The sequence below is a fragment of the Crocodylus porosus genome, unplaced genomic scaffold (assembly GCF_001723895.1).
Source record: "Crocodylus porosus isolate Cpor-Errol unplaced genomic scaffold, CroPor_comp1, whole genome shotgun sequence".
Classification (NCBI taxonomy): Eukaryota; Metazoa; Chordata; order Crocodylia; family Crocodylidae; genus Crocodylus; species Crocodylus porosus.
In genome coordinates, this window is record NW_017728916.1 from 201,403 (window position 1) to 223,526 (window position 22,124).

General features: G+C 45.3%; 1 protein-coding gene across 2 annotated transcripts in view; it reads left to right on the forward strand.

The window, feature by feature from the left end:
• The window catches only part of ZC3H12B (zinc finger CCCH-type containing 12B), a 93,737-nt gene that overhangs the window by 30,897 nt on the left and 40,716 nt on the right, over positions 1 to 22,124 (forward strand). Inside the window, exons 1-2 of one of the 2 annotated variants that reach the window (XM_019536192.1) lie at positions 20,952 to 21,331; positions 21,867 to 21,931. The gene's annotated coding sequence lies outside the window, so the exon portion shown is untranslated. Of the gene's footprint in view, positions 1 to 20,951; positions 21,332 to 21,866; positions 21,932 to 22,124 lie in introns of those variants that run through there. The other variant, XM_019536191.1, reaches the window with a different exon arrangement.

A 22,124-nucleotide genomic window follows, 5' to 3' on the forward strand; every position in this document is an offset into this window, starting at 1 on the left:
TGGAGTCTCAATGTCAGTCAGTCAGTCAGGTCACATGATCGGCACAGCGCACGCCTCCCCTGCGTGTGTGTGTGTGACACTGACAGACTGACAGGATTAGAACGTTGAGACAGGAGGCAGCTAGGTACGGTACCAGGTAACATCCCGGCCGGGACTATGTGTTGCAGCACAGTGCCCTGACAGGCAGGCAAGGAGTCCGTCATGGCAGGAGAAACACACATAGCCTCTCCTGCCATAAAAACTGGGTGCGTCTTATGGTCAGGTGCGTCTTATGGTCCGAAAAATACGGTACTTCGCTGTAGGGCTATAGTGCAGTCACCTGTGTGTATACTACACAAACACACATAAATCAGAACAGGAATATTTTTTTAAAATAAAGTTAATGAATGTTATAGTAGATGTTTGATTTTTTTTTTAAGAATATAATTTGGTATTCTTGTGGTTCCAAGATGCCAGACCCTCTTGCCGAAAAGAGTACTTCCGTGGGGAACAAAGAGAGGGACTTCTGGTGGCAAAGGTCAGGGGTTAGGGGGTGGGACTTATGGTCCCAAAATGGCAAATGGGGGTGGGGCACCTGTCAAAGGGTGGGGCTGCCCTTACTGCCGTCAACAGTTTGCCTCCTCCAGCTGAAATGATTGCCCGTCTCTGCCCTAAACTGTTCTTTAACCATTGCTGTCTGCTGACCTCCTCCCCAAACTGTGCTTCCAGGCACAGTAGTCTGGGAGCTGACCTTGCCTGTGAAGACTGAGATAAAAGAATGCATTGAGTACTTCGGTCATTCCCACATTATCTGTCACTAGGTTGCCTCCCCATTCATTAAGAGACCCATACTTTCCCTGACCTTCCTCTTGTTGCTGACATACTTGTAGAAACCTTTCTTGTTACCCTTCATGTCCCATGCTAGCTGCAACTCCAGGTGTGCTTTGGTGTTCCTGATTTCATTCTTGCATGCCCAGGCAATACTCTTACACTCCTCCCTAGCTTTGTCCAAGTTTTCACTTCTTGTAAGTTTCTTTTTCATGTTTTAGCTCACTGAAGAGTCCTCTGCTAAACCAAGCTGGTCTTCTGCCATACTTGCTAGTCTTCCTGGGCATCAGGATGGGCCATTCCTGCCCCCTCAGTAAGGTTTCTTTAAAATACAAGCAGCTCTCCTGGATTCCTTTCCCCCCTCTCACTGGCTTCCCAGGGGATCCTGCCCATTAGTTCCCTGAGTGAGTCAGATTACTTTTCTGAACTCCAAGGTCCTTATTCTGCTGCTCTCCTTCCTTCCTTTCCTCAGGATCCCTGAACTCAAGTCATCTCATGGTTGCTGCTGCCCAAGTTGCCATCCACTAGTACAATTCCCCACCAATTCTTCTCTGTGAGCAGCAAGTTAAGAAGAGCAAGAAACCTTAGTTGGCTTCTCCAATACTTGCACCAGAAAGTTGTCCCCAACACTTTAAAAACTTCCTGGATTGCCTGTTCACTGCTGTATTGCTCTCCCAGCAGATATCAGGGTGGCTGAAGTCCCTCATGAGAACCAGGGCCTGTGTTTGGGAAACTTCTGCTAGCTCTTTGAAAAAAGCCTCTTCCACCACTTCTGCCTGGCTTGGTAGTCTACGGCAGACCCTCACCATGATATCACCATTGTTGCTCTCCTCTCTGATCCTAACCCAGAGACTTTCAACAAGCCTATCTCCAGTTTCGTGCTGGAGCTCTGAGCAAGTATACAGCTCTTACATAAAGTGCAACTCCTCCTCCTCTTCTCCCTAGTCTGTCCTTCTTGAACAGTTGATACCCATCCATGACAGTGCTCTAGTCATGTGAGCTGTCCCACCAAGTGTCTGTTATTCTAGTCCCATCATAGTTCTGAGACTGCAAGGACTTCCAGTTCTTCTTGTTTGTTTCCCAAACTCCATGTATTTGTGTGCAGCACCTGAGGTAACTAGCCAATTGCTCTGCTTTCTCAGGAAGAATGAGAAGGCCTCCCCTGTTGCATCCTCCTGCCTGTGCTTCCTCCAGGTCACCCACTTCCCCACTTGCCTTGGGGCTTTGGTCTCCATTCTCTGTTGAGCCTAGTATAAAGCCCTCCTAGGTAGGTTAGTAATCCTGTCTGCAAAAATGCTCTTCCATCTGTTCGTCAAGTTGTCATCCTTTTTGTCCCTCAGGTAATCCTGATCAGTAATCTGGTGCCCCAATTTAGTCCATTCATTTCTGATTCTCTTTTCATAGGTTTCATAGACATTAGGACTGGAAGGGACCTCGGAAGATCATTAAGTCCAGCCCCCTGCCCAAAGGGAAGGAAGTCAGCTGGGGTCATAGGATCCCAGCACGATAAGCATCCAATTTGCTCTTGAAGGTATTCAGTGTAAGTGCTTGAACCACCTCCGATGGCAGGGTGTTCCAGACCTTGGGGGCTTGGACAGTAAAGAAATTCTTCCTCATGTCCAGCCTGAAATAGTCTTGCAGTAGTTTATGACCGTTCGACCTCATCATCCCTTGGGGCGCTCTGGTGAACAAACGTTCCCCCGGGTACTGGTGGTCACCCTGATAAACTTTTCACCCCTGAGCCTGTGCTTTTCCAGGCTAAAATGCTCCATGGCTCTCAGCTTGTCATCATAAGGTCTGCTTTCCTGATCTCTGATCATGCGCGTGGCTCTTCTCTGGACTTTCTCAAGCTTTTCCTTTTTGTTTGCTGTGCTTAACACAGCACAATAGAATTCAGATTAATTCAGTCTATCTAACTTGCTGTTATGTAAAAACAAGCAGTATTGGAATATTTTTTCAACAGACAATAGGATACAGACCTCTGTACAACAGCTCCCACTCTGGTAGCTTGTATATCATTATAATGGAAGGTTCATTAGAAATGCCTCTTGGAAAGTGAAAAGCAATACCTGGTCCCTTATAACCCATCCTGTCATCAGTATATGCACCCCTATATTCCTGTGATCCTCTCTTATTTCTTATGGGGTCCACTAATAACTAATCTGGGTTCCTGCTTCATTCTCTTTGGGAGAGATTTGAATGTGGAAGTAAGCAGAAATACCAGAAGGCAGAATCTGCTGGGTTTCCAAGACTATAGTTTTAAAGTTTAAACTAAAGACTCCAACAAAACATGTAATTATCCTCAGTAACCACTAGTCTGTGCTCATAATACATCATCATTGCCTTTTTCAAGATTACGTGTTGTCTCATAATGTTGAATAATTTTAACAAGAAAAAATGCTTCCGTTTCCCCTTTCTCTACTGCTGTTGTTTCCATGGTTTTAAGCATTTACTGTAACATATTCCATGCGTATGTTACCAAATACTACTGGCAGGAACTTGGCAGTTCCCGTATGCTGGTAGGCTTATGTGGTGGGTGCATTACAGTTGGAAGGTATGATTCGAACACATGTAGGCATAATTGAACTAGCTTTAATTTAGCTAACTTGGGTACCAGTAGCAATAAAATATAGTGTCAGAAGCGTCAGCCATTAAAAAAGCACCTGGATCCACATTGGCTTTTATAACCTTCATTGAAATGAGTACAACCTGAGTTTCCCTTACATTAATACCTGAGATTAAAGTTAGTTAGTGTGGCTAGGCCCCTGTGTGCTGTAATCAGGCATGTAAATGCAATGTAGAAATAGCCATTGTTATTGGAAAAAGCATGTTTAGCAGACCCAGGTAAAAGAGACAGCATACAGAGAATGAAAAGATCAAAAAAAGGTCTATCGCTAATCCTGAAGATGAGTAATACATTTTTTTATAATGACAGAAATGCCAACTTGTTGTAGTTTAGGCAAGGAACTGATTGCAGTGTTTAAGGACTTGTCTGCACTTCAGAGCTGCAGCGGTTGTAACTCTGTTAGGCAGCAATGTCCTTTAGCTATGATGTAGCATATGCCAACAGAAAGGGGTTTTTTTGTTGTGTGTGTTTTTTTTTGTTTTTTTTTAATAGATGTATCATTCAGGAAGTTGTATGAGCAAGCGAACAGAAACTTCTTTTGGCCTAATTGCATCCATATTGGGGGTTTCGCTGTCATAGATGTCTCGGCTAGTAGATGTGATCATCTCTCATCTCCAGCCAATACAGCTATGCTGGCAGAACTTCGTAGTGTAAGCCTGGTCTAAGAAATATTAAAACTGGAAATGCACAGGATTTAGTCTTGTCTTTATATGTGAGTGTAACTACCATTCAGTCTTAATATTTTATGTTGTCAGCATTCAGTTACAGTAGTGTAAGAGTGATGTTGGTTTTCGTTACATCTCAAATAAGGGTAAGTCAAAAATAATTATACAAAATATATCCAAGAACCAACAATTTAATAACTTGAATCCACTGTCTCTTGGCTGCTAATTCAGATGTGAGTCCTGTGAATATCCCTAGTTATTTTTCAATCCCATGTTTTGGAATTGGAGAAGTAGAAAAAATAAATACAGCAACCAGAACTCACGATGAACTGGGAACCTCTTTCAGTTAAATTATTGCTGTTTACAGTATATTTCTATTATTTGAATCACCGTTTTTTGTAACAAAGGCTGTTCCAAAACCCAGTGATGACATTAGAAAGACACCTGTTGCTTGACTGTAGATCCTTAGTAATTTGAATGGAAAAATTGCTATGCATTTTGAAGTATATTTTACTAAATATTAAAACTGGGCAGCTGTTTTTTTTTCTAGGGTTTTTTTTCTGAGAAACTACGTAAGGACTTGTAGCTCAGTACTGTTAGAACAAAATACAGGTACTTCTGAAACACTTGTTCTATGAATCACATTATCAATTCTGCCAGTCAGTCGTGACTCTGCTGAAAAGAGGTGTTTAGGCAAGGAGGCCTGGTTGCTTAGCAATGGGCATCAGAGGTTTAGACTTTTAAAGCTGCAGTATATATATATTTTTCTGATACAATAGTCCCCTCATATTACAAATTCATAAATGTTCAGTCCTGTAGCACTGCCTCTTACTGCCTTCCCCCCCTTAAATTATTGTTGGTTATTACAGGAAACTATGTAACTAAATGGATGTTTGTAATGGTAATACTAAAATTACTGAAAGGATTTTTGGGTTTTTTTAAATATGCTAAACCCGTGTCTTTGTTTAGGTTTCATAATGATCTTTTGCTTTGCCCCTTTAGGGATGATTCTGTGATGCATACCAATTCTTTCCTTCACTCAGTTTTAAACTTACCAGAAAAAATTGAACTGTTTCTAAATCTTAATCATTATATCCTTTTTCAGAATGGAAATAATATCTTAAACTTATCTATGTCCATCAATCTTTTAATACATTTTTGCTGTGGGGCAGAGCTGTATGCTACCCAGTGTGTCCACATGGCGGATAATGCAACGACCTTTTAGGGAAGGTTGGCTGTGAAATAAACAGGTAATTCTGAATAAGCAGTTGCGGACCAGGCAGTGGCATCACTGCCAGGATGTGTTGAGGACAGCAGATGGCAATGATTTCCCTCTTGAAAAGCTACATATCCTTTGACGGTGCTGTGATGGGTGAGCAGACAGAAGAAGAAGTTAGAATCTTAACGGCTGTGGAGGCAGATGAAGGCTGCAGCAGAACAAGATCCCCGGTTGTCTTGGTCTCCTTGCCATTGGGTCAAGACCCAGTTCTGTCAAGAACCATGTGGAACCTTCTGTTCAGCAGCTTTTCCACAATAAAAAGTCATACACAAGCATCTTCCATGCCAGCACATTCCTCAAGCCCTTTGGCAGCCAGCTCGTGGTGATGGGAGCAGGATTGAGAGGTCTAGAAGCTCCTAGTTATGACCTGGCATGAAGGGCGGCAGTTACAAGAAGGTTGTCTAGCACCTGGACAGCACAGGAGTGCAATTCAGCAGCTGTAACTGTAACTGAACACCTTTTCAGGATCTGCTCTGCTCACCCCACGTGGGGAGGGGGCTAGAAAAGGTGCCCTAAACATAGCCTGTCTAATACAATGTTCAGTATTTTTTCCTGACTGGATAACTGCATCCAGTGGGATCACCTTTACTGCAGTCGAAACTACCAGTGAAGACTCTCCATTATTTTCAGGACCTGGAACATCAGGACTTTCATGGACAGCCCTTATAGTGAATGCCCAGAGTGCTGCACTGCAACTGTGGCCCAAGAACTCAGGCAGTGCATCAGTGTAGCTGCACTGAGCAAGACCTGGTGAGCAGGAGATGGACAGCTTAAAAAACATGGAGGTGAGTATACCTTCTTCTGGAAAGGTAAACAGGAAGGAGAACGCTAACTTCATAAAATTGGCTTCACCATTAAGAATGAACTCATAAACCAATTCGGTGAGTTCCCTGTCAGAATTGAGTGCTTTTTGACTGCCTTAAACTGGTAGGGAGCCAATATGCCACTGTCATAAGCTTGTATGCCCCAACTCTTGACACAGCCAGTGAAATCAAAGAGGAATTCTGTGGCAGCCTTGACCATGCCCTTTCTGACATTCTGGAGGGAGAGACAGACTTATTCTTCTCAGTGATTTCAATGCCAGAGTAGAAGGGGACCCTAACCTCTGGAAGGGAACCATCAGCAAGGAGGAAGTAGGAAAGGTCAACTCCAGTGGCATCCTCCTCTTCACCATATATGCGGAACATGGATTCACCATCACCAACAACTAGTTAGAGATGCTCTCAGAATCCCTCCAACCCTTGATGTTGTGAGGGAAGCCATCAGGCAGATGACGAACAACAAGTCATCTGGAGCAGATGGAATCCCCATTGAAATCTTAGAACAGGGAGGAGAGGAGCTCATGTTGCAGCTTCATGCTCTCATCTTAAGGAGCTGGAATGATGAGGAAATCCCAGATGACCTCAGGGACTCTTCAAGAAAAGAGACAAATCCGACTGTTTAAACTACAGAGGGATAGCCTTGCTGTCCACCACAGAAAAGATCATTGCTAGAAGCCTTCTGAACCATCTCCTTTTGCTTGCCTAAAGAGCTTCTCCCAGAATCTCAGTGTGGGTTTAGGCATCAAGAGGCCAACTGACATGATCTTCACACCTTGCCAGCTGCAGGAGTGATGTTGGGAACAACATACACCTCTCTATATTGCCGCCTTTGACCACAAAAGCTTTCAGCTCTGAGCCAAAAAGAGGATCCTTCTGAAATAATATGAATGCCCACCAAAATTTGTCACCTTTCTCTGCCTGCCCTGTGACAGTATGTGAGCAGTGGTTTTCCATAATAGATCTATCACAGCTCCCTTTGAGGTTAAAACGGGAGTTAAGCAAGGCTGTATCATCACTCCAACACCCTTTCAGTATTCCTTGCCGCAATGTTACATCTGACCACCAACAAGCTTCCAGGTGGAGTCGGAGCTAAACTACCAAATGGATGGTAAGCTGTTTAACGTCAGTCGATTCAAAGCCGAAACCAAGATTACCTTGATCACAGTCATTGAGCTTCATTACACTGATGATACTGTAGTTTGCACTCCCTTGGAAACAGATCATCAGGCAATCGTCAATGTCTTTACTTAAGCATACAAGAAAATGGGACTGATACTTAACATTCAGAACACTATGGTCCTCCACCAGCAGGCTTCTGATGAACAATCCCCTGTTCCAGTAATCCAGATCCACAATGAGACTGGCGAATGTTGAGTATTTCCTGTACCTCGGAAATCATCTCTTGCAGAAGGCTGACCTCGATGAAGAAATCCAGCATCACCTCAAATGTGCAAGTGCAGCCTTTGGATACTTGAAGAAACAGGTGTTTGAAGATTGTGACATCAGATCTAAAACCAAGCTCATGGTTTATCAAGCAGTTGTGATCTCCACCTTGTTGTGCAGAGCTGAATTATAAACAATGTAGAGGAGACATCTAAAGTTGTTGGGGAAGTACTATTAATGCTGATTACAGAAGATCCTCTGAATCCAGTGGGAAGAGAGACTCACCAATGTTGGCATCCTCCTGCAAGCAGATACTATGAGTAACAGGCAGTCCTTGACTTACAATGTTTCAAGTTGCAACATTTTGCACTTACAATGTTTATAAATTGATACCTTGTTTCAACTTTATGATATCAGTTTCGACTTACAATGCTTGATCCAATGCAATGCCACATCAGTGAACAAGTTCGCTGCATCGCCCGTCTCCCTGGAGAACATCTGTCCAAACTTCCTTGCACACTTTCTTTAAGAAAGCAGCCAAGACTCCTGAGAAGACTCCAGGCAAGAACCCTTCAGAAAGTCCAACCAAGAGCCCTTCAAAAAGTCCAGCAAAGTCACCTCAAAGAAATCCTTCCAAATCAATATAATTGCTATTTACAATATAAATATATTAATGCAGCTATATTACTCATCTATAATTGATCGAGTACAAAATTCTGGGGTATTTTTGGTGAAAATAGGGTATCGAGCCTTGGTTCAGGAACCGATCCACCATTTATAACCTTGTTTTTTGTGAGAAAATTGGTTCCGAGTTGCAATGTTTTGACTTAAGATGCAATTTTCAGGAACCACTTGTGTCGTAAGTCTGAGAACTGCCTGTACTGAGGGAATGATCATCCTGCATCAGCTTTGTTGCGCGGCCATGTTAACTGGATGTCGGACTCCAGACTCCTGAAGCAAGTTTTATTTTCCCAGCTCAGCCAAGGTGTACACTTAAGAAAACAGCAGAGAAAGTGCTTCAGAGACATTCTCAAGGCCAACTTAAAGAAATGCAATGTGGATGTCAACTCATGGGAGACTATTGCCCAGAACGCCCCAAATGGAGGAAGAGTCTCTCGCAGGGATTTCAGTACTTTGAAACCTCACAACAACACAACAACAACAACAACAGGAGATGGAAAAGCAGGAGCAGCAGAAACGTCACAAATAAAAAATCCAGTGCTACCCATCCCACATGGAAATACATGTCCAAGCTGCAGTAGAGTCTGTCAATCCCAGATAGGCCTTATCAGCCATCTTTGGTCATACAAATAAAACAGTCATGGAAGACGATCGTCCTTGACTGCAAGGGATTGCCAAAGAAGAATACATTTTTGTTAGCTATGTAGTTGAAGCAGCTGTAATTTAGAGAGAGTAATCTCCATAGTCTTCAACTGAGTATTTTTCAGTTATACTATCTATGCAGAAAAGGCCAGAGTAAGAAAAAGTAATACTGGGTCTCCTTTATTTAGCCAGTGGGAAAAGCAAGTTCCAGAGCTGAGGGTTATAAATACTTAGCGCAGTGCTGTAGTAGGTCCTGGCCTTTGAGGGTGGCCGTGATCCCCCTTGGTGGCCCCTTGACCCTGCCCTCTACTCTAGCTCATTGGGATACCCTCCCTTCTTCTTCATCTGCCACACCTTGATGCAATTATTCTTCGTATAAAAGGGAAGCTTCCCCCTGGGTCCCAAAGTGAGCCTAATCCAGCTCCACCTTGCCTCTTGGACACTTGGCTATGGCCCTCTTAGCCTCACTAGTGCCCCAGAGCACCAGTCACCTTATGGGCTATCCATGGCCTCTATTTGCCTCTGCAGCCATGCCCATGCCTTGCAGGTACTACTTTCTCACTTTGGAGGGCTTCTCTGGCCCTACCGCGGCACTTGGCCGTCGCAAGCATCAAACCTTTGGGCTTTAGACTTCCTGGTTTTGGCTCATTAGGCTGGGCCCCCCTCAGCCTAGGCCTGTTGTTCCAGATCTCGGGCTCCAGGCCCTTGGCCCTTGGCCCTGATCTAACCCTCTTGGGCTCCAGTCTTGTCTGCTTTGGGCCAGCTCTTGGCCCTTGGGGTCCCTGACACCAGGCTGGGCTGCCCTTACTGTCTCTACCCTCAGTCTTCTGGTCCCTGACTTGAAGCTGGGCTGCTTGCTTCTTCAGCCCTCTGATCTTTGACCATGGGCTGGGCTACTTGCCTGCATTCTGGCCCCTGACCCAGGATAGGCTGCTGGATACCAAGTGCCCTACTAGGTATCCTTCCATGGCCTCCACATCATAACCCAGTCTTCCAGTATAAGCTAAAACACAAATGTAAGTGACGACTTTAAACTCAAATTCCTGAAGTCCCCCTCTGGTTCATCATACCACTGCCCAGCACTGCCAAGCCCCTTCCCCACTCTCTGGCTTTCTCAGCGCTGAGAGTACCTGTCATGGCATGTAGCTTCCACTCCTCACCAGCCTGAGCTGATAGGAGCTCTTCTGACTGCAGAGTTCAGGGTTGCACTGCCCCTCTGCCTCAGGGACCCAGGCTTATATCCCCTGGATTCCTCCCCTTCTGGCCAGGTGCTCCCCTGACCAATAGCAGGCTGTGCTCCCTCAACTTAATGGGCAGCTTACTACACCTAAGCTACAGCTCCCTTGCTGCCTTCCCTCCCACACCTAACCCCTGCTCACTGCCTGGGGCCCTTTCTGCTGCAGTTTCTCGAAGTAACAGAAGCCCTTGGCTCCATGTTACAAGCACTAATACAACTATACTACTTCTGATATGGGAGTCAGTGCATGCAGAATATCATGGGGTATAGCACTACCTTATGCTATGTAGACGCACCTGACAAGTCTTACTAGACTTAGCTGTCTTCATTTTGTATCCAAATACTTGTATAATGCTTCTCCCAGCTGTACAGTTGATCCAATAAAAGATATTACCAAATAAACTTTCATAGTTCCTGGACCATCCTGGCTAAAACACTACTCTAACTCCGCCTGGATATCTAAGTCTGGTAAATGTCAAATTTATGCCATATTTTTCTATATAATATTGCTAAGACTCAGGGGGCATGTCTACATGAGACGCTAATGGCACAGTAGCCTAATAATACTGTGTAGTACCACATCATAGCACAAACAGTACCAATACACTTCTGCACAGTATTATTAGGCTACTGCACAATAGTGTCACTAAAAAGGCATGTGCCAACACTACTACACAGTAACATTGGTTACTGCGCGTTAATTTAGTACTTGATTATACAAGTACAAAACCTAATGCTCCATAAGTACGGTGCATTAATGAAAGGGTAGATGCGCCCAGCTTTCCTTTTCCACACTACCAAAACTTTTATCCAGACCCTTATATCTTAGTGATTACTACAACCTCCCTTTCTTCTATCTTGGCTACTAGCACCTTGCCAAATGTATTCAAAAGACTTCTGCTAACATCGTTTCCCAGATTCATTTGAATTGGGTGCCCCTTCTGCTTCTCTCTGTCCCTCCATGGACTCCCTTGACAAGGGAGTCAGATAATCAGAATTTTCATGCCTTTATCTTAAAGACCTTGCTAGTTTTGCCCACTCTCCAGTATGTAATACTCCATTGACTTACACTGCTGCCAATGCCAGCTTTTTATTATCCAGTTCTCATTAACCCATCCAGGTTCTCTTCCACTTATTTGTGGGAAAATAAAAATCTTCCTGACTCTGCCTTATTCTTCTTACAGCTTTGTTCTTGAGTGAGCCTATGTAATAATAATCTAATATAATAAAGGCCGTAGTCCATCTGTCTCTCCGTCCATAACACTCTTGGAGCACTCTGGTTACTGAAGCAACCAATCAGAATGCTCCAAGAGCATTCTGGACAGGAAGCAGTGGTGGCGGTGCGGTGGAGCACCACCACGATGGCAGAGATGGAGCGGCGGGGTGAGGCCTGTAGCGCTCCCCCTCCCAACTCCCCTCCCCTGCCCCATGGCTCTGCTCCTTTGAGGCAGCAGAGTGCCGCAGTGATGGCAGAGACGGAGCACAGAGGTGAGGCTAGTGCCACTGGCCTTATCCTCCCCCTCCTCACCCCCAGCCCTGCTCCTTGGAGGTGGCGGTGGCAGAGGATGCTGGCAGAGGGCAATGGAGGGGATGGTGAAGCAAGCTCCCCCCTCAACTCCTGGGAGGTGGCAGTGGCACGGGGGGAGGGTTAGGGTTAACAAGCTGTCCCCCTCTCCCCTCCATTATTTTTGACTGGCAATTTGCTAGTAATCTACTAATGTGCATGAAAATGGTGAAATGAAATTCTTGTTATGCAAAAATATTCTTGTTTTACGGCTGCTTTTTCTCCACTGCTTTTCCCACTTACCTGTTTCATCCTCCTTTTGACTCTTGTCTAGATTTACAACTGCGTGCTCTTTTGCAAGGGTGTTGTTTGTTTTTACTACATTGGTACATGACAGTGGGACACTGAAGTTCCTAGGTGCTATGTAAGTAGTATCTCTACAAATAAAAATAAAATATCATTCTTCATTTTTTTTCAGTTCAACTGAAAAGCCACTGTTACTATTTTAAATGCAATGTGATGACATACAGCAAGCTTTGTTGCCAGCATGCGGCATTTTTTTTTCAAAGTATTCTTTGTTAGGTTGATAAACAACATGGGAAGCAGAAACCAAGGTTAACACAGCTATAGTATACTAAAAAAATTCAACAACTGCAAATATCAACAAAAGGGGCATTGCCGTGATAGAAGAAATATTGACAGGAAAGCATCAGAAGGTATCTAACAAAACCAAGAAAAGTCTTCTTAAGAGCACCATTAAGAATTTGAAGTGCAGCCAAAAAAGTTACTATTTAATATTAATTCAGAGATATGGCATGGTTTTCCAGAGAGACTTCTGCCTCTGGAAATTAATATAAATAGTACCAAAGGGGAAGGAACTGATGAAGACTGCCCATGCTAGAGGGTATTTAGGTACAGTAAATAAATAATTATAGTGGTTGGGAACTGGCTTTCTTTCATTTTCTTTATGGCAGGGGTCCCCAGAGTTGTGTCCATGAAGAACCAGTTCAGAGGGGCAGCCCTCATTGGCAGTCTGCATCAGAGGGTTTCACGGGCTACATTAGGTCCATGAGCCACATTTTGGGAACCCCTGGTAACTGTTAAAACATGCACACATGCATGTGCTGTGGGCCACTTCAAAGCACTTTGGGCCACGCTCTGAGACTCCTGGCTTTATGGCAATTAGAAGCAAAGAAAAATTTAAATTGAAGGGCATACTTATCCTGATTTTTTTTATATAAATTAATGCTGTAGTTAACTAGCAAGAATGGATCGGTGTTCAAATATATACCAGACAAGAGCACTGCAGGTAGATTTGTTCTACTCAGTCAGATTACATGGTAAAAAATTAATCATAATCTGTTATAATCCTACATGTGGAAGAGGTACCATGTGTTTGTGTGATATAAATAAAATACAGTACTGTATTTATGATCTTTGTGATGAACATGAAAAAGGGCATTTATTGTGCAACTTTCCTCAAGTCTTCAGTTCTGTGGGCAAAATAAAGAGATGCAACATGGAATTAATATATATCAATTAATACAAGCGAGGATGTTGATCTGTTTATCTTGCTGATTCAAACAGATACTAGAGGTGGGCTGATACTTATGTCTAGGAGATGGTAGAAAAGGATAAGGACGCACACATGTTTAGTACTTAAACATTTCCTCTGCATGGTAGCTCTTAGCACCTTACCTTTTTAATTTCCAAGCCTGTTGGCGCAGTTCAGTCACTAAATGCATGTTGTGTGGGTCAGTAATATCTTCCAGTTTTCCGAGCAATATACTTCTTCTATTGGACAAGTTAAACAGGGTCACAGAGGACTATTTGAGAGGTGTAGAATAAAAATACTGGAAGTGTTGGGTGGGAGAATTGGGGTTATACTTAACCTTTCAAAAGGCAATACTATTTTAGCAGCTTTAAAAGGGGAGGGTGAGGTTGCTACTGTGGAGTGTGAGTTGGGCTTTATGATGGCATCTGCGAGCTCCTGTAGTGATACCAGTTATCCAAAACACTATTAACATTTGCTTCATTCAGGGGTAAAGGTGTAACAGATTTGTCTGTTGCTGTAGTGAAACAAGTGTAGCACCAGTAACAATTAGATCATAACAGTTTACACCGGCATCTTTTGGTATCAATAAAGTTGCTACATTTTTCTGTATTCTCATGTCTTTGAAGGTAATATACCGAGTTGAAGGTCTGGAGTTCTTCATATTAAGAAGAATTTGTTGAACAAAACAAGTGCCAGCAGCCGTTTTCAAACCCATGGGTGTGAGCTGGGCAGTTTCAGTGGAACATCAGCAGCAGCTGGGCTTTCCCTATGTCCTTATTAGAACCACACAGCTGGGGGTTGTGCTGCTTCTCCCAGCCACCCACTCCCTAGCTGCAGTGCAAGCACAGCTTCCAGCCAGAGGGAGCTGCACCAATGCCGCAGCTTTAAGGAACGGGGAAGGTGCAAAGAAGCGACAGCAGTTTCCAGCTGTTCAGCCCCAGTGCAGTGCAGGCACAGGCAAAGGGCCACAGCTCTATAGTTTGAATTCACGTACCTTGCCGACTCTTTGCTCTGTGCTGTTGCATATTTATAGATTTTTCTTTTATGCTTCTCACTTTTAAATGGTTGTACAAAGTGTGAAACTTGGGAAGGAAGAGAGTTGAGAATTGTTGTACCATTTTCCTCCCAGTTAGCTTAATAGTTTAGGGAATTTCTTTGTGTATCTGTGCCATATTCTCATATTTGCTACTGTCATCTAGAAAGTCACAGTTGAACAGTGTACAGGAGCCCAGTAAAATCTTTATATTTACATTACAATAAGCTAATTTTGGTCTTAGGTTATCCATTAAGATTCATTACTATTTCACCAATATTTGTAATTGAAGCATGCATTTAATTAGCATTTCCATCTGTCTCTATGAAATGGAAATACACAAGTAAGATAGTAGTCTAAACAACATATTATATGATTTCACAATTAATTGAGCAGAAGATGAAAGTTTTAATGCTGAAGGAGCAGCAAGAGCGTTTGTATGCTTTATGTAAGCAGGAATACAGATAACTGGAACTTGTGGGAAAGCTTATTTGTTGATTTATTGTAAAGATAGGGTAGTAGATAGTAAACCCGCTAGACTGGGGTATCAAAGGTGAAACCTACAGGCTGGATACAGTCTGTGGAGCCCTGTCTTCTGGCCTGCAGTGATGCCCCTGATTCTTGGACTGGACCCATGCACTGCATGTAGCATGCACTGATGACCAGCCACACATGCAGTTGTGGTCAGTGAACATGGTACATAGGGCTGGATCTGATGAATACCCTGTGCAGGGTGCTGGCTGGAGCTGGCACACCCAGTAAGCAGTGCCTGGGGCCATTTTGGGACAAAGCCTGCATGCAAAAGACCAGGACATTCTGGGTTGCATGCTGCATACAGCACCCTCACTGAACCAGCTCTGCATGCTAAACCTAGTGTGCAAAGCTGGCCTGTGGACCCAGTGTGGCCTGCATACCATCCTTGCACCACTCATCCAAGATCAAAGAATTGGACACCCCTGCACTAGACATAAATTCCTAAGAGAGACCATTTTTGTGTATTCTCTTGTGTCCCAGGAATCAAAATTGTTTCAGTAATAAAAGCAAACTACAATAATAGTAAATAGTCACCTACCTAGCCATGGTTAAATCTTCTTATTTTAATATAAAAGTTCTTTGCGTGTATTTGGTTTTGACAATTGGCTTTTAATTCTCCAGGTGTATGAGTGGTTTAATTTTTTGCCAGAATTTAATATTGACTGAAGCTTTCCATTTCTCCCTAAGAATTTTTTTTTTAAAGCTTCAACTGAAATGTGTGAGCAGCCTTGGAGAATGATATGGAGCAGGAGGAATATATTTTTTTTAAATCTGAAACTCACGTCATTGAGAAGCTGTAGGGCCTCAGTGCCTTGAAGCAGATACTTGAAATTTGACAGGGCATTGCTTTACTGTCAGGGCTGTGCCTATTATGGGTTGATTTTCACAGGTAGAACATTTGGCCATTTCTGAACCTCTGAAAATCATTGTGCAATAAAGTGTTTCTAGAGTTTGTAATGTAAAATATTTAAAGTTTTTTGTCGACAGTTAAAACCATGCAGGAGCTGAGCAGTAGGCTTGTGCGAGTAAGCAGGTATTTGATCAGGCTTTGGATCTGGCTGCTTTGGATGTCAGTGATCTGATCTGGCTGAAGTGGCTCCAAAGTTTCGGAGCCGCCTTGGAGATCCGGCCATAGGTTATAATGGGGGATCAATGAAATAGCTATAATTTTGTTGTTTGTCTCTGCTTTGGGTGAAACCTGCAGGGATGGTAGCTTCTGCTGAGAGCATGACGCCTACCAAGTTTCAAGAAGATACGTGCAGGGGTTTGGGGGGAACTGCACCTCAAGCTGCAGACAGGCAAAACTTGTGATATAGGTGGGTGCTTGGGTGAATGCATCTGTCTTGGGGCACAGGGGGGGTGGAATCTAGTGCAGGCCTGGGTGCTGGGCCCTGCCAGGCCATGAAGTCTGCCAGCTGTGTGCGTGTCTCACTGGGGGAGTCTGTCTTCTGGGGCCCTGCACCTCAAGCTGCTGACAGGTAAAACATGTGATGCGAGTGTGGTTTGTACATTCAGACAAGCACCTAACCTCATAACCAGAACTGAAGCCAACTTCCTACAGCTCAAAACACAGAAGCTGCCAACTATCTCCAGTACGCCACAAACTGCACACCCAGAATCTATCAAAGACAACAAAACCCAACTACCTGTAGGGACACATTCCTCATGAAAAAACCTTCTGCCTCCAGTCTCTCAGGCCTGATCCTGAGAGGGAACAAATTACAATGCAAACCACTTTCTAGAGCTGGGCCTATGAATTGTACTTCATCAGCCTCCTAGATAGTAGGTACAGAAACTCATGGACTCAATATACACAGTGGAGTTTTGGCACATTGTGACTGGCCAGACATCCGACACCCCAGGCACCTCTGCACTTTTACCTATGCTGCTAACACCCCCTTTTCTCCCCTTACCCCCCACCCCAGCCTGTCCTCCACCCTCTGACGCCTCCATTTCCATTTCCACCGACTGGCTTTCTTTCCTGCACTGCATGCCAAGCCAGCCTCTGGCTTCTTTACTATTCCTTCCATCCAGGATCAACTGCAGGTACTTCCTCAGCCTGACAAAGGGGTTTTCAACCCTAAAGCTGGCATCCCAGGCAGTTAAGCTGAGCTCACTGGGAGCCTCACAACTGCACTGCAAACCAGCAAGCATCAGACCTGTCAAAGATGTGACAGGTCTGAGCGTTCCCCAGCCAGGACTTTGTACATGCATGTGTTAGCTGGAGGTTATGGCGCCTCCTACCCGCCTTTCACCAGGGGATTGTTGGTCCTAGCATTTACAGGGCTGTCACACCACCAGCAGTCCCACCAGGCCTCCCTACCCAGGCAGGGTGCAGTTTTAGTGGTCATGCCCAGGACCTGGGGCCTTCTCCTTCCCCATAGTCCCAATCCCATACCTCCAAGTTTGTCCTGGCAGGGGAATGAGTTCAGCAGGTACATGTTCTTCACCTGCTGGCTGGTGATGCAGTTCCCCCTCCAGCTGAGAGAGGGGCATTACTTGGCTTTTCAAAACCTCAAAAAAGGAAATTGGTGCAGACAGAATGAGGAGGGTGGCACTCAGTCCATTTGCAGGTGGAGTTTGGGGAACCCCAGCAGCAGGAGGTTCACTTTTAGGAACACCAGCTGCTCCACCAAAGCGGATGCAAGCAGGTGCGGTGGGGTGTCACAACATCCCTAGCAATGCTGAACACCCTCTCACTTGGAACACTGATTGGTGGACAGGACAGGTGTTGCTGGGCAACTGTGGCCAGATCCTGGCACATCTGGCTGTGGCTTGCCCAGTAGGCCCATGGGTCACAGTCCAGTGGCTCCACATCCTCAGCGAGATAAGTAGCCACCGAAGCCTCAGCACTACCTGCCCGAGGCTGGGATCTGGTGTGTTTGGACCCCAGCATTAAAGCCAAGCCTACGGCCCACATTGGCAGTAGCTGGCGTGGAGGAGACTGGCTGGTGCTGGTGCTGGGAGTGCTGGCACGGGAAAGTGGATCCCCTTCTTCCACATCCTCTCACCTCTGCACTTTGGCCTCCCCGACTTTGTTGACCAGCACCTGTGTCCAGTGATTGAGGGTTTCGGGGTTGCCAGTGCATGTGCTTCCCTTCACCCTCAGGTCGCACATGCCCGCCATCATGTGGACCATACTGGACCACAAGGGAACCAGCCGTCTCCTGATGCCCTCCTTCAGCCACCTCACCAGTGCCTGCATGTCTGGTGATAGCGGCCTGCCCGAGCCAGGAACATCGATCCCCTGGAACTTCTCCATTTAGTTCTCCAGTTCCCTCACTAGGGGGGTCACCTGGCTGAGGAGGGCATCGCCAGCACTAAGGGTCTCGGTGGCCTCGAGGAAGGACTTGAGGGCCAGCAGGATCTGGGTTAAGGTACCCTACTCAGTTCTGTTCAGGGGGCCGCTGATCCCAATCTCCCCAAGCAAGGCTATTTAATGGATGGCCTTCTGTTGCTCAACCAACCTTTTGAGCATCAGGTATGTGGAGTTCCACCGAATCTCCACATCCTGCATAATTTTGTGCTGCGGGATGCTCAGCTCTGCCTGTTTCTCTCAGCATCTTGCCCCACTTGGTGCTGTGGTGGAAGTAGCCCGCCACCTTCCTGCATTTTGAAATCAGCTGGCTTGTAGCAGTAGTGGTGGCGGCACTGTCACCGGCAGCCCTGTCCCCCTCCAAGGCATCCCTCACCATTAGGTGCAGCCTGTGTGCCACACAACGAATGCCAACAAAGTTGGCATCACAGACAGCCTTCACCATATTGGCCCCATTGTCGGTGACCATGAACCTGAGGGTGAGCTTTGCCTGCCCAACGAGCCACCGCTGCACCATGCGGTTCATGGCCCCCATGATCACCCTTGCCATGTGGGACTTATCCAGCCTCTCGGCTTGCAGTAGAGCCCACCAATGGCCTGACTGATCACACCAGTGCCCCATGAGGGAGAGGTAGGTGTGGTCGCCACCCCACCTGCTCCAGATGTCCGAGGTGAAGTGCAAGGTTACCTGCGGCCCTGCCTTGCACAGCTCCTCCCTCAAGTACTCCCTGCATGCCTCATCCAAGGAGGGCACCACCGTCCTGCTAAAGGTGGTGCATGCGGGCACTTTGTAAAATGGGGCTAGAAGTGCTATGAACTGCCTGAACCCTGGCTGCTCAACTAGGGAAAAGGGCTGGCTCTCCAGAGCAAGCATCTCCCCAAAGCTCTGGGTGATCTCACTTGCCTTGGGAACACACCCCACTTTCTGTCCACGTTTCCCTTGCTGGTCCAGGGTGGCCTCCTCTGCCTTGGGGGGAAGGGGTTTTGGAGTGAGCCGGGGACTTCCCTTTTGGCACACTTGCACTGGTGCCAGGCTGAGAAGGAAGAAGGGCAAGGGGGTGCTGCCTCCTCAGATGCAGTAGCTTTACCGTGGTGGAAAAGTGTCTTCCATCCTTGCCACTGCTCATGTGCCTTTGGCTGTGCTGGCAGATGGCAAACCTGGGATCATCTGCCACGTCAGAATGCCCCCACACTACACTACTCCCCCACTTCTGAGCTGAGGCTGAGGATCCTGCCTTATTCCACTCCTCAGCAGGCTGAGGCTGAACAGCAGGAGGAGCTGCCTCAGCTGAGCCACTTGCCTCCACAACCTCAGCCTCCTCCAAGGTGCTGCTTTTCAGAGGATACCTGGGTCTAGGGGAAATTTGAGGGGTGTGGAGCACAAACTCTGATTCCCCCTCAGTCCCCAGAATTGCTTGAGCCAGCGTGCTCAGCATCCCTGGTTCCATCTCTAACTTCTCCTCTGGAGCCTTACGCTGAGAGGTGAAATTCGGGTGGAGGAGACAGTGATTCCACTGCTGGTGCCTACTTCTGGACTGAGCAGAGGTGGTGCAGGTTCAGGGACGTCAGGTGCGGACACTGCTTCCACCTCCTTGCTTCCACTGGCAGCACTAATGTCATGGCTGCGTGGGAAGAGAATGCATCTGTGTTTGGGGGGGGCTTGCAGCTCTAGCTCTCCCTCTACCCCCACTCCTTCCCCTGCCAGAAGACCTGGCATCTGCCTTTCCAGCACACTTCATATTGATCTTTTTTATGTTGCAAAAGGTCTCTCTGTGCGTGTCAATCCTTTTGTATTGTGTGTTTTATTCCCTCTGTTGGGCGCATGCACTGGACTCTTGTTTGCTTCAGTGTTAAGAGTTATGTAAAAATTGTGTGCTGTCTGTCTCTCTGTTTGTCGTCTTCTATGAACATCTGATTTTTGTTCTTTATATTGTGTGTATGCGCGTGCGTGCATGCAATCTGTGTGCTTCCCTGCACAGTGTTGGATCACACTGGGAGGGAAAACACAGCTTTCTTTTTTCAAAGTTTCCAACAAAAAAAAGAGCAAATACAAATTCAGAGAAATGAATTGAATTGAATAGTAATAGTAACAGTAATTGAATAGCTAAGATAATATGAGCTAAATCCTACCCAATCCTTTCTAACAACAAAAAGGAGCAGGCAAGTTCAACTACTGAGTACAGCAAGCAAGCTGAAATGCTTGAGTCTGAGCGTTCCTTTCTCACGCAGTTCCTGAGGGAACAAGCTAGGAAAAGGCACAGCATGCCTCCAGACACAGGCTTTAATGCTGTATCTAGGTCCTTCCCCCCAGACACTGTCATTGGAAAAGCAGCCAGAGAGAAATCCTTCTCACTGGCCACCTACATATGTCATTCCCCACCACCCAGCTCCCCCTCCCACTCTCCCTCCATCCCCTGCTCCCCTTCCCTCTTCTAACGTTCACTTTCAGCGTCCAAGGCATCCGAAGCATTTCCGAAGTGCTTTGGAAGCTCCGAACCGCTTTGGACATCTTAACTGAGCCCATGCTTTGCTCCGGGCATGCTGCTTCGGACACCGAAACATCCGAAGTGGCCCCAGATCTGAAGCATGATCTGAAGCCTCGCACAGCCCTACTGAGCATGGCTTTCAGTACAGTCGTTGGAACGCTCAAGCCGAGCAAACCCCACCTGGCAGCTTACTCCCCCTGCCCCATTTCCCCTCTCCCCTTCCTTCTTGCATCAGCCCAGTCCTGATCACACCCCAAATTAATCCTAGGGAACATAAATTCCCTAAGGTCTCTAAAGCCTTCATTTGATAAAGGTTAATTTGTCGTATGATTCGCCACTTTAAAAGATCTCTGAAGCCACTCGTGTCATGACATGGCTGTAGAGCACTTTTAGGGGTTGATCTCATGCCAAACATAGCTTCTGTCTGTGCTCTGTGTATGTTGCCTGCTGATTCAGGGCACTGCCCCCTACAGTTTGCTGCCCTAGGCAGCTGCCCGTGCTTTTTGTGCTGGCCTTGTTACTAGTATAGTAATTTTCTTTTCCTGTACCAGAATTAAACAGTTCCAGTATAAGTGCATTTATACAAACACGGGGATTATACTGCACTAAACTGGTATAGTGGAGTCTTTTATATGTATACATGCCCAGGGGAAGTTTTGAAAATGGGAAGTAGGAACCTAAGTCCCATTTTCACAATTTAATTTTTTTCCCCTTAGACTTCCTCACTTTCACCAGAGAGAAATACTTTTTTACTCTTAGCAGGTAGGTGTTTCAAGTCTTTAATCCTGCAAAGGGAGAAAGCTGTCATTTTCATATCACAATTTTAAATACTTCTTGTAAAAGTTTTCAAGTCACACCCAATGAGACAATAAATAAAATATTATAGGGGAAATTTTTTTTTTCCAGTTGTCTCTATTCATTTACCTTGCTGTGCTTTGACAGCATTTACTGTATAGGAAGTATAACTGTTTCCACTATGTAATCAATTATAATTGTTGGTAACACATTACTGTGCAGCAGGGGAAAGAGAAACATTCTGAAAATAAGAAAAGATGGGTATAAAATCATAAGTATTTTGGGGAAGCTCAAAGACAGATGTAATGCCTGATACTAGACTTGCAGTGTCTTTTTTTAATGTGGAAGGATGAAAGCACTTTGAGGAAATTTGGGCCCAGAAAGAAGGTCTTTTCTACCTCGAGCCTCATGTCAGGGGTGACAAAGAGCTGTAAGTTAACCATTATTTTTGTGGAATGAATTGCTTTGGTCAATATCTCCTATTTCTTCTTCACTTGTTTAGGTTTAAGAAACATGATTCAAGTGCAGTAATCATCTGGAAATTTGAGAACAATCAATATCAAGAAAGTAGGTAGACAATGAATGTTCGTGTGTGATGAAATCTATGAAATCTGTCTTTAAACATATCTGAAGGAAGAGGAAATCAATTCAGTTTTCAGTGTAAGGTTATATGGTTCTGATTCATATTTTTAAAAAACACTTGGGCAACAGCAGTATATAAAGTTTGGAAAATGAGAACTTATTAGGAATTTTTTCTGTT